The sequence below is a fragment of the Triturus cristatus genome, chromosome 9 (assembly GCF_964204655.1).
Source record: "Triturus cristatus chromosome 9, aTriCri1.1, whole genome shotgun sequence".
NCBI classification, from domain to species: Eukaryota; Metazoa; Chordata; class Amphibia; order Caudata; family Salamandridae; genus Triturus; species Triturus cristatus.
Genome location: NC_140592.1, coordinates 933850516 through 933864420, shown reverse-complemented (window position 1 = coordinate 933864420; position 13905 = coordinate 933850516). Strand labels below are relative to the sequence as shown.

The 13905-nt window shown below is 42.9% G+C and overlaps 1 protein-coding gene across 4 annotated transcripts in view; it reads left to right on the top strand.

Moving 5' to 3' along the window:
• The window catches only part of LOC146799096 (sodium/potassium/calcium exchanger 4-like), a 937744-nt gene that overhangs the window by 848565 nt on the left and 75274 nt on the right, over positions 1 to 13905 (top strand). The gene's annotated exons all lie outside the window — the stretch shown is intronic.

Below are 13905 nucleotides of genomic sequence, written 5' to 3'. Positions count from 1 at the left end.
AGGTAGCTGCAGCTTTTCCTGACAACACTGAAGTGAAACCCCATGACGTAATTCCGGGGGATCTCGTCTTAGTGAGGAATTTTGACCGAAAGACTCAGCTGGACCCTAGGTGGAGGTCGCCTCAGCTCGTGTTATTAACGACGAGGACAGCCGTGAAGATCGAGGGCAGAAAGGGCTGGATTCATTCAAGTCATATCAAGAAATTTCATGGACTACCAGCAGATGTGAATACCACACCTCGTGTGTCTTCACCCATTGACTCAAAACTTCCTTTTGTTGAAAAAAGTAATGCCGAACATTATAAACTAAAGCTCAGGTCCAATCAGTCGAGCAATTTGATTGTTTAAGTCCTCTCCAAGGTGAAGCGGTTGAATTGTCTCTGACATGTATCCCTTGGACCTGAATAGAGATAACACCCGAAAAATGTTGAAACGACAGGCGTACTGTAAATCACTGCAGAGTCATTGCATAGTGACGTTATTAATTTTGTTTTTCTTAAGTCTTTTAATAATTACCGCAAGTATATTGTTGCACATATATTATCCTATTTCTAGACATGTTTACAATGTTACTGCTGAACATTCTTTTAGTGAATTACCTCCGCATGAATTGTCATACAGATTTGCGCTGCGCAATAACACTTTTATTAGTATGTTACATCATTCTCATCAGGTTAGCAATGCTACAAATTGTTGGATATGTGGCCGACTCCCTCCCTATCAGAACTATAAAGGAATTCTACCTCTTTTTCCATACCCGTTCACACACAATGGCTCCTGTGGAGCATGGTTTAGTCTAATTAATTCCCTAGATTCGAATTCTGCACTTTATCAAGACAACTGGGTATGGGGAAATTTGAACTTAGTTTTGCTTAAGGTCTGCTATCCTAACAAAGAGGGACTTCCCAAAAGAACAGGAACTGATCTAGAAAATGAAGTATATGGATTAGGTAATTTTACGCTTAATCTTATGATCCTAAATGTCGAATCCGAAGCTACTCCAATTTTGCCCGCTATGTCAATATTTCCAGTAAAAGGTGAATTATGTGTGAGAAAGAATGGTTCCATACATATGGGCCATAGTAGATGCACCACTGTAGTAGAATTTAGTGATCAAGGCAAGTCTACATTTAGAGCTTCCCGCCATTCCTATTTTATATGTGGTCAGACGGCATATGTACGTTTGCCTCTAGATTGGGATGGTACCTGCTACATTGGATTCCTTTTACCACCTGTTTTCCTAGCTCCTCCTGATTATCATAGAAATACTCATTTAGTACACAATAGACAGCAGAGAGATCTCCCAATTGTCGATTACACTGAAACGGCATGGGAAAAATACACAGATTTCAATAAAGGTCTCTTTCCATATATAGGTACCGTTACTAATAGTAAGCTGATACGTAGATTGACTAGAACCATTGAAGCAGTAGTGAACGAAACTATTTCCGCCTTAGGCAATTTAACAGAAGAGCAGTCTGCTATGCGGATTGTTGTGCTTCAAAATCGTCTTGTCCTTGACGTCATCCTGGCCGATAGGGGCGGAGCTTGTAGGGTCATCGGATCAAGCTGTTGCATTTTCATACCAGAAAATTCGCCATCTGTATATAAAGCTATAACGCACCTTCATAAGATTATAAGCCAGATACACCAGAATCCAGGCACCTGGACTTGGTCCGGTTGGTTTTGGAGCGTGTTATCAGCCTGGGGATGGAGAGTTCTATCCTTCCTAGGTATTGGCCTTCTCATACTGTTCAGTTGCTGCTTATGCCTGCAATGTGGACCAGCGATTTGTGGTCTGTGTGCCACATCGTGCATTCCACATCAAGATTTTCATTCAAGATCCCGGAAGAAGAAAGAAGAACAAATGATGCTATATGAACAGATCAATGGATTAATGAAGATTGATATCTCTTGACGGGCAAGTAGGGGACAAGGAGGGAATGTGGAAATATGGATTTTTCTGGTCAGTTATGTCCCCTATCTTGGACCCCAAGGGTTCTATGTGCATGTTACAAGTACATGTATGTTCCCTCCAGTTCCAGTTATGAAGACGCAAATACATGTGCGTCCACCGTTAACATGTCCTCTGTTGATCCGCCATGAATGGGCCGGATATTCCATTCCTAAGTACGAAAGGCCACCGCCTTTATATGGTTCACTTATGCCATTTTACAGTCCAGGCAAGTAGGCCCTGATTCTGTCATCAAGCTTTTCTTGCTTTCTGTCTCTGAAGCTCCAGTCCAAGCCTGCATCTGTGACCATGAACTTTGTCTCATTCCCTGCGCGACTCACGAAGCCTGACATCAGCTTGCTGCCTGCCAAGAACTGTATTTCACCTTCAAAATTATCTGCTCCGATTCCTGCCCAATGCATTCCTGTCTAGTAGCTTAAGTAAACATTCTGCCAGCTACCGAGCAAAGGCCCGGTTTCTCTGTCTTCATGCAAGTAATTCATAGCCCTGTTACTATGGAAGACTCCTGCCCTCGCATCTAGTGTAGACACTTAGACGCTTGTACACGCACTAACATTCAGTATAGTCAGTATAGAATAAGATTCTACTCTGAGAGACCTCTCTTTTGGATAACACAGTTCTTTAAACATAGGATGTTAGATATGATTTGGGATTAGGTTGACTTGACCCTCCAGACTTCTGTCGCCACATGTAGAGCTAAATGTCAAGTCCCCTTCACCCCCTAGTTGCACGTCAATCACACGTCATGCTGCTGTGCGCGCATCTCTGCCAAGTATTTCTGCTGACATTGCGAAATTCTTTCATGTAACCACCCTCTTATGACATCACATCTGATGACGTTCTTTAAACACACCCAGTTACGCCTATCTTTGCCACGTATGAATATATTATCTTGTATTGGCCTCACTGTAATGCCTATTGTATAAAAGTAATTGATTGTCAATAACGTATGTACTTCACTTCCTGAACCTTCGTGGTGATGGAACTTGGAGCAACCGATTATAATCGACCATTGGAATAAAGCCCATTCCGAACCTCTAATACCACGGATTCTGCCTCTTATTTACTGAACTATTTTTATTATGTTTCTGTATCAAATTAAGTCCCGGTAATTAAATTATTTACCACAGTCCACATAATAGTCGACGTTTCAACCCTAGTACTGCACTCTTGATAGGTCAGTGCGGGTCTTCATCAGGACTTGGATAACCGGTGACGGCCTGTGATTGACAAAAGGACTAGGTCAGGTGTGTTGGCATCAGTGAAAGAACCTAAGTACTAAGGGTGGCAAGTAACTCACCTTAGTATGATTGAAATAGAATTCAAAATAGTCTGGGCCTATGGAGTTGGTAAACATCCAGCTTGAATCTCAGGATGGGTTTGCAGTTAGTTATTCTGTGTTGGTGAAGGGCCTGTAAATAATTCATTCAGGATCAATTAAATTCATTATCTCCCAAAATGGGGGGGGGGGAAACACGATCAAAGTGAGAAGGGAGCCTGACTTGCTCACCTATGTAGTATGCGAGAGCAGTTGAATCACTGGTCCCGTAGCATTCGGGGCTCCACAGTTGTATCTAAAATAGGTTGCATCTAGAAAATAATAAATAAATAAAGAACGGGACGTTAGAATAATCAAAGTAAATACCCACTGCAACTCGGCCGATTAATGGGTCGAATATTGCAGGGTAGGTGCTCACCTAATGTTGTGCGAAGTGCTGTCTAGAATCCAAGCGCTTCTAATCCCTTAGTGTGGGTAGTAGGCAATAGTGGCTCTTCATCCGAAATTAACTGTAAAGAAGCAATAATCAGGTTGAAAAACCCAAAGAGCCTTATAGGGGCAAGGACTAAGAATATACGGGCGCCTAGGGAATTCTCAATTACCTCATTCGGAAGATCGGGCGGCAGGCCAAAGGTCCTGGCTCGTCTGATTGAATCGGCAGCAGCGTCCGGAGTGAGTCTGCATAAAAAGCCGAGAATAACGTGCGCGTGTACGCCAAACGCCGTGGGTTGCTAGGCAACGGGTGGCGCTGGCGTTGGATGTCATCAGAAGCACTTTGGACTCCAGACCAAGACCACATTGGATTCCTACCGAATTTGTGATCTCTCTACTGGATATTGCCATGAAAAAGAATTATTTCACCTTCAAAAAACAATTCTATTACCAGTGCAAAGGCGTAGCCATGGGTGCTACATATGCCCCGAGTCTAGCTAATCTGTACATGGACCACTACGAGGAGGAGCATCTGTATAGTCTGGACAACCCACACTTGAATGCCATCTCAGTGTGGAAGCGTTATATAGACGACGTCATTATGATCTGGTCTGGGAACAACAGCGAACTCAATAATTTCTTCACCTGGCAGAATGCGAGATCAACCGACATCCAGTTTACAATGACATGTAACAACGAAGCAATTGATTTTCTGGACTTAACATTCCGTTCACAAGATAATCTGCTATACTGTGATCTGTATCGTAAACCCATGGAAAGAAACTCATTACTTAAATACCAGTCCCATCATCCACGCAGCCTGCGAGACAATCTCCCGTATGGCCAATTCCTCAGACTGAGGAGGAACTGCACAAGAAGGACAGACTATTTCAGGGAATCTGAAATATTAGTGTCCAGACTCAGAGAGAGAGGTTACCCTACAGGTCTACTCAAGCGGGCAAAGAAACGGGCATGGTATTGCCCCCGGGAACAATTGTTAGAGACCAACCCAAAACAATTGGAGACAGACAAAATAGTCTGTGTGACAACATTCAACACTAAAAGCAATGAAATAAAGAAAGTTGTGAAGAAATATTGGAACCTAGTCGCGAGTGAACTACAGATATCGCAGGATCCCCCATTTGCCTTCAAAAGAGGCAAAAACATTAAGGACTCGGTGGTGAATGCATACTTGGACACACCCAAACAACCTGACCTTAGGGATCTCCTGGGGCTGGCACCTGTATCTGGACACCACAAATGTCGGCAATGCAAGGCATGCGACTTATGTTATGAAGGAACCACATTTACACACACTGGTAGAACATACAAACTTTCCCAGTTTACCAATTGCAACAGTATGAATGTTATATATGCCATCCTATGTCCCTGTGGACTCACATATGTGGGACAAACGACTCAGAAAGTGAAAGTCAGAATTTTGCAGCACATGAGTAGGATAAGATGTAAGGTACACGGGGCACCTATGGTTGAACATTTTGCATCACACAATCACTCTCCCAACAACATCACATGGTGGGTACTGGAAAAAATCATCCCTAGTACCAGAGGTGGGTCGATTGTGAGGATACTGAACTACAAGGAGTGTAGATGGATCCATTTGCTTAATTCAGTCCAGAATGGGTTGAACGAGATGGAGGAGATTTCGAAACAAATGGGCCTACTCTAATCAGCCCCCTATGCTCAGTCAGACCCAAATCAGTATACACTAGTTTTTTGTCTAAAACATAGAACTGTCTGAATCCCTCACTTATGTATTAACCTGCATTTTCTAACTTTAGAGCACATCATTGTAATTTCTAATTGCTCACATGAATGTATGACTCTATGTTATATGAATTACTGTTGTGAACCGTACCATGTAGCACGAATTACTGGTGTCGATGGGATCATGTTACTTGTACCTCGGCAACTTACTCGAGCACACTGTGAACCATGCATGGAGACTTGAATCTGTGTCTCAAATGTTTATGCTGACCGTTCAGAGTACGGCGCCTTCTTGCATGGCATGGAGCTCTTTATACATTAGAATGTGTGCACTATTGTACTCCACAGGTTAACAATTGCCAACAGTCACTCTGTGCCTCGATACTCTGCAATTGGTGCATGAGTGTCCACGTAGCCGAATTCTCATGTGACGAATTGGTTTACTTGGTAACACATGACGATTAGTCACGTTCGTTGGCGCCAGCGCCACCCGTTGCCTAGCAGCCCACGGCGTTTGGCGTACACGCGCACGTTATTCTCGGCTTTTTATGCAGACTCACTCCGGACGCTGCTGCCGATTCAATCAGACGAGCCAGGACCTTTGGCCTGCCGCCCGATCTTCCGAATGAGGTAATTGAGAATTCCCTAGGCGCCCGTATATTCTTAGTCCTTGCCCCTATAAGGCTCTTTGGGTTTTTCAACCTGATTATTGCTTCTTTACAGTTAATTTCGGATGAAGAGCCACTATTGCCTACTACCCACACTAAGGGATTAGAAGCGCTTGGATTCTAGACAGCACTTCGCACAACATTAGGTGAGCACCTACCCTGCAATATTCGACCCATTAATCGGCCGAGTTGCAGTGGGTATTTACTTTGATTATTCTAACGTCCCGTTCTTTATTTATTTATTATTTTCTAGATGCAACCTATTTTAGATACAACTGTGGAGCCCCGAATGCTACGGGACCAGTGATTCAACTGCTCTCGCATACTACATAGGTGAGCAAGTCAGGCTCCCTTCTCACTTTGATCGTGATTCCCCCCCCCCCTATTTTGGGAGATAATGAATTTAATTGATCCTGAATGGATTATTTACAGGCCCTTCACCAACACAGAATAACTAACTGCAAACCCATCCTGAGATTCAAGCTGGATGTTTACCAACTCCATAGGCCCAGACTATTTTGAATTCTATTTCAATCATACTAAGGTGAGTTACTTGCCACCCTTAGTACTTAGGTTCTTTCACTGATGCCAACACACCTGACCTAGTCCTTTTGTCAATCACAGGCCGTCACCGGTTATCCAAGTCCTGATGAAGACCCGCACTGACCTATCAAGAGTGCAGTACTAGGGTTGAAACGTCGACTATTATGTGGACCTTTGCATAGAATCTGCGCCAAAAAAGGAACTCTTCCATTACGCAGCCTTACTATTGAACCCCATGGCCACTTTCGAATATTCTCGATTTTAAACTACTGTACATATCACGCACACTGTCACCGAGCACTTATTATTCACTGTGTCACTTGTATTATTACACTATTGCTTGACGGCCTTTCATGAAATACTGAAGCATACATATATGAATGACGTAATTGATATATAAAGAATTGACATATGAACTGTCTTGTGTGTTGCTTTCAATAGAATATTGTATATTTTCTGAATAACGCTTGATTATGCCCAATGTGTAAAGTAATTTTTTCACCCAACGGAACCACTGTTTACCTTATAACTTACTGCCCAGGTTCTGAGGGATACTGGGTTACCCCATTATTGGTTTAACTACAATTTGTGCAGGTTTTTACCTGCGAGGGTTTTACTCTCATTTAATGTTTTTTGGACTAATTTTCAATCTGTGTTTATTTTGTGTACTGTCGTAGTATGTCTGAAAGAGAAACCTTGTCATATAGTGAAGACTATATAGCCAAATTGATACACGACCAGGGAGCCTCTGGCTTTCTACTAGGTTCGGATAGAGTGTCAGCTGACACCAGTCTGAATGAGAAATTGGCTAAGATTGAAAGATTGGAGAAGAAGCTAATCAGAGCACGCCTTCACGGGCATGTATTGACAAAATACCTCCAGTCTAACATAATTCCCAAAGGCCTACAAGTACGCAATGAACCTGCTATATTTATAGATATCCCGAAATTCAGAGAAGGATTCAGTTACGTAGCGAACAATTGCTCTAGGCATTGGATGGTCCTTGGGGTAGAAACAGCATTAGAATACGTAAAAAAACTAACACAGGAAATAGCGGACCTTAAAAAGGAACTTATTGATGACACTTCCCTTACCAACGCCAGGGAGGCATTAGAAAGAGCTGAAAAGACACTCTCTGACTTTAATACCATCACTCTGAATAGGAAGCTAGATAAGTTATCTAAGGATATAAGGAACTACGACAAAAACATTACTTATCCATATTTATCAGACGACTATTACCAGCAACACAGCCAGGGTTTCTTTAGCAATAGAAGTCGACAAGGCCCCAGAAGATTTTACACCTTCTCAAATTCCTCTGCAGGCAGTGGTTCAGAAGGATCCACCCGCAGGTACAGTAAATCAAGAGCGGGTGGATCCTTTTGTTTATGTACGCTTTACTGGGAGGAAGTATCCACCTCCACCACTCGTTGAGTGGTACCTCTCTACTCCCTTCTTTGTTTTTCTTTCGGCAGTGGTTCAGATTCTGAATCTGACGGACCTTCTTCTAACCCACAAACCAACCAGGGTTCACGTTTTTTAGGAGAGGGCTACCGCCAAAACAACAGGGGCGGAGGGAGAGCTCAGAACTGGGAGAGACCGAGAGGATGGAACAGAGGCGGGAACACTCAGCAAGGCACATCACGAGTTTGGTTCTACCAACCGGAAACACACGGGGAAATCTCTACACGGAGGCAAACTTACAGATGGTAGAGTCTCACACACCCGTTGTCCAGTCCCTTGATCAATCAGGGACAATCTTGCAACCCATACCTCATCTACCTGACACCAACATCATTGATACAACGAATCAGAATGAAACCAACATCATTGATATAACGAATCAGAATAGCACTAATTCATCTGATCCAATCATCAACCTATCAAACCACACTATGTCTCAGGCTGAAAGGGATGTGCTTTCCAAAGGACTTTCCTTTGTCCCCACAGTCATTCCTGACTCATTCCAGATTAAAATTGAGCTACAACGCTTTTTTCGAAAAATCAGATTGAAGTACTATTTCAGTAAGAATACCTACAACCCTGTGCCTGCTGCCACAGGATTTAGACCTATCTCAACGTTCACCCCAGGGGCACACATGGTGAGTGATAAAATACTTACATACGAGAAAATTGTACTCCAAGAAACCATGCAAATTATGACAGAAAGGAAGTATATAAAATACAACATCAGCAAAGAAGAAAAATGTGCCTTACGTTCCTTGAGTGACAACAAAACCATCGTCATCAAGTCAGCTGACAAGGGTGGTGCAGTGGTACTACAAAACACAGACGACTATGTGGAGGAGCTTGAACGTCAACTCGGAATGGAGGATAGTTACCAACCAACCCCGCATAACCCCACGCCGCTTCTGAAATCCATGATAGAAAAAGTGACCAAAGGAGGTCTCTCTAAAGGATTCCTGAGCCAGCATGAATATGATTTCCTTAACAGCAAAGACCCTCGAATACCTACCATCTATACTTTACCTAAAATACACAAACGAATGGAGAAACCACCTGGCAGACCCATTGTTTCGGGATGTGGTTCGATCCTGGAACCACTCAATCAATTCATAGACTATTTTTTGCAACCCTTCGTACCAAAAACAAAATCATTCGTAAGGGATACAATGCACGTTATACAAATACTAGAAGGTCAGGCATTTGATCCCCACACTCAACTCTTGGTCACACTAGATGTGTCCTCCTTGTACACTTCAATTCCCCAAGACGCTGCGTTGGATGTCATCAGAAGCACTTTGGACTCCAGACCAAGACCACATTGGATTCCTACCGAATTTGTGATCTTTCTACTGGATATTGCCATGAAAAAGAATTATTTCACCTTCAAAAAACAATTCTATTACCAGTGCAAAGGCGTAGCCATGGGTGCTACATATGCCCCGAGTCTAGCTAATCTGTACATGGACCACTACGAGGAGGAGCATCTGTATAGTCTGGACAACCCACACTTGAATGCCATCTCAGTGTGGAGGCGTTATATAGACGACATCATTATGATCTGGTCTGGGAACAACAGCGAACTCAATAATTTCTTCACCTGGCTGAATGCGAGATCAACCGACATCCAGTTTACAATGACATGTAACAACGAAGCAATTGATTTTCTGGACTTAACATTCCGTTCACAAGATAATCTGCTATACTGTGATCTGTATCGTAAACCCATGGAAAGAAACTCATTACTTAAATACCAGTCCCATCATCCACGCAGCCTGCGAGACAATCTCCCGTATGGCCAATTCCTCAGACTGAGGAGGAACTGCACAAGAAGGACAGACTATTTCAGGGAATCTGAAATATTAGTGTCCAGACTCAGAGAGAGAGGTTACCCTACAGGTCTACTCAAGCGGGCAAAGAAACGGGCATGGTATTGCCCCCGGGAACAATTGTTAGAGATCAACCCAAAACAATTGGAGACAGACAAAATAGTCTGTGTGACAACATTCAACACTAAAAGCAATGAAATAAAGAAAGTTGTGAAGAAATATTGGAACCTAGTCGCGAGTGAACTACAGATATCGCAGGATCCCACATTTGCCTTCAAAAGAGGCAAAAACATTAAGGACTCGGTGGTGAATGCATACTTGGACACACCCAAACAACCTGACCTTAGGGATCTCCTGGGGCTGGCACCTGTATCTGGACACCACAAATGTCGGCAATGCAAGGCATGCGACTTATGTTATGAAGGAACCACATTTACACACACTGGTAGAACATACAAACTTTCCCAGTTTACCAATTGCAACAGTATGAATGTTATATATGCCATCCTATGTCCCTGTGGACTCACATATGTGGGACAAACGACTCAGAAAGTGAAAGTCAGAATTTTGCAGCACATGAGTAGGATAAGATGTAAGGTACACGGGGCACCTATGGTTGAACATTTTGCATCACACAATCACTCTCCCAACAACATCACATGGTGGGTACTGGAAAAAATCATCCCTAGTACCAGAGGTGGGTCGATTGTGAGGATACTGAACGACAAGGAGTGTAGATGGATCCATTTGCCTAATTCAGTCCAGAATGGGTTGAACGAGATGGAGGAGATCTCGAAACAAATGGGCCTACTCTAATCAGCCCCCTATGCTCAGTCAGACCCAAATCAGTATACACTAGTTTTTTGTCTAAAACATAGAACTGTCTGAATCCCTCACTTATGTTATAACCTGCATTTTCTAACTTTAGAGCACATCATTGTAATTTCTAATTGCTCACATGAATGTATGACTCTATGTTATATGAATTACTGTTGTGAACCGTACCATGTAGCACGAATTACTGGTGTCGATGAGATCATGTTACTTGTACCTCGGCAACTTACTCGAGCACACTGTGAACCATGCATGGAGACTTGAATCTGTGCCTCAAATGTTTATGCTGACCGTTCAGAGTACGGCGCCTTCTTGCATGGCATGGAGCTCTTTATACATTAGAATGCGTGCACTATTGTACTCCACAGGTTAACAATTGCCAACAGTCACTCTGTGCCTCGATACTCTGCAATTGGTGCATGAGTGTCCACGTAGCCGAATTCTCATGTGACGAATTGGTTTACTTGGTAACACATGACGATTAGTCACGTTCGTTGGCACCTGCGCCACGAAGCCGAATTTTCTCATGTGACGTATTTGTTTACCTTGCTACCTTGGTAACACATGACGATTAGTCACGTTCGTTGGCGCCAGCGCCACCCGTTGCCTAGCAACCCACGGCGTTTGGCGTACACGCGCACGTTATTCTCGGCTTTTTATGCAGACTCACTCCGGACGCTGCTGCCGATTCAATCAGACGAGCCAGGACCTTTGGCCTGCCGCCCGATCTTCCGAATGAGGTAATTGAGAATTCCCTAGGCGCCCGTATATTCTTAGTCCTTGCCCCTATAAGGCTCTTTGGGTTTTTCAACCTGATTATTGCTTCTTTACAGTTAATTTCGGATGAAGAGCCACTATTGCCTACTACCCACACTAAGGGATTAGAAGCGCTTGGATTCTAGACAGCACTTTGCACAACATTAGGTGAGCACCTACCCTGCAATATTCGACCCATTAATCGGCCGCGTTGCAGTGGGTATTTACTTTGATTATTCTAACGTCCCGTTCTTTATTTATTTATTATTTTCTAGATGCAACCTATTTTAGATACAACTGTGGAGCCCCGAATGCTACGGGACCAGTGATTCAATTGCTCTCGCATACTACATAGGTGAGCAAGTCAGGCTCCCTTCTCACTTTGATCGTGTTTCCCCCCCCCCCCATTTTGGGAGATAATGAATTTAATTGATCCTGAATGAATTATTTACAGGCCCTTCACCAACACAGAATAACTAACTGCAAACCCATCCTGAGATTCAAGCTGGATGTTTACCAACTCCATAGGCCCAGACTATTTTGAATTCTATTTCAATCATACTAAGGTGAGTTACTTGCCACCCTTAGTACTTAGGTTCTTTCACTGATGCCAACACACCTGACCTAGTCCTTTTGTCAATCACAGGCCGTCACCGGTTATCCAAGTCCTGATGAAGACCCGCACTGACCTATCAAGAGTGCAGTACTAGGGTTGAAATGTCGACTATTATGTGGACCTTTGCATAGAATCTGCGCCAAAAAAGGAACTCTTCCATTACGCAGCCTTACTATTGAACCCCCTGGCCACTTTCGAATATTCTCGATTTTAAACTACTGTACATATCACGCACACTGTCACCGAGCACTTATTATTCACTGTGTCACTTGTATTATTACACTATTGCTTGACGGCCTTTCATGAAATACTGAAGCATACATATACGAATGATGTAATTGATATATAAAGAATTGACATATGAACTGTCTTGTGTGTTGCTTTCAATAGAATATTGTATATTTTCTGAATAACGCTTGATTATGCCCAATGTGTAAAGTAATTTTTTCACCCAACGGAACCACTGTTTACCTTATAACTGGATTCAAGTTAGCCTGGCTGAAAAGGGTTGTTAGCCCGAAACCGGTCCCAGGATGCTTGTTCCCGGTCCAAGGAAGACATGGCTTGGCAGTTCAGGCTGGACTGTTCCCATGAGGCACAGGGTCAAGATTTTATTTGCATATGGCTGTGTCTGAACTGGGGTGGCAAAGTGAGCTAAAGAATGATGATGGATTCAACCCAGATCTGTGACTGGGGTGATTTTTTTAAAAGTTTCAGCACTCCGTCCATCATCTCCTTGTGTTTGCTTTGCTATTTAAAGTAGAACATGAACAATATTGAAGTTGGCATGATCCTCCAGTAACTAGCACCCAAAGCTATTTTCAATGTCAGGGCTGGAATTGGGTCAAAGGCAAGGGGATCTATAGGTTAAATATGTGTTGTCTAACACCGGTAGACATTATTAGGTACCAAGGGCCAGATGTACAAAGCATTTTACTGGTCACTAACAGCCCATCAGGCTATTTGCGTCTGGTAAAATGTATTTTGCCATGTACAGAAGGCTAAATGCTACTCGGTAACTTGTTACCGAATTGCATTTTGTATTTGCAATTCGGTATTAGGAAGGGGCATGTTTAGGGCATCCCTTCCTGATACCGAATAGCACTGGTATGTATGAATGTTTTGCAATTGGAAAGGAGGTCGCAAAACATTCGCAGTTAGCGTCAATTTCAAGTTGGTGGTAACCCTCTGTGAATGTGGGTGCCAACATCTTTCTAAGAGCAGAATGAAAAGGTAGCTTTTCGTTATTATTTTTTTAATGCATCCCATTTTCCTTTAAGGAAAACGGTCTACTTAACAAAAAAAAAAAATTGCTTTATTTAAAAGCAATCAGAGACATGGTGGTCTGTGACCCCAGCAGGCCACCATCCCTTTGATTGAAGCCATTCACAATTGTCACAAATTGCAACCTGCCTCACGAATATTGATGAGGTTGCTCCATTTGCGACCCACTGCAAATCAGTAACAGTGTCAAATGCACTGTTGTACATCGCAGTTTGCGATTTTCTAATAGCGAATCGCTAAAATTCACTATTAGGTAATCGCAAACACTCAATTTCATACATCTGGCCCCAAGTACCAGTTTGGTGATGCAGCTGGACTCGATATGGACTTTCTGTAAAGCAGCTCACTAAATGCACACAAACCAGAAAATGAATCCAAAGAAGAACAAGGATACCTATGGTCCTGAATTAAACTATTTCATCAAGTATTAGGACCTACATTGAATGGGATGGGGTCACCATCATACGCCTATAAGTACATACATGGCTGATGTTTTTG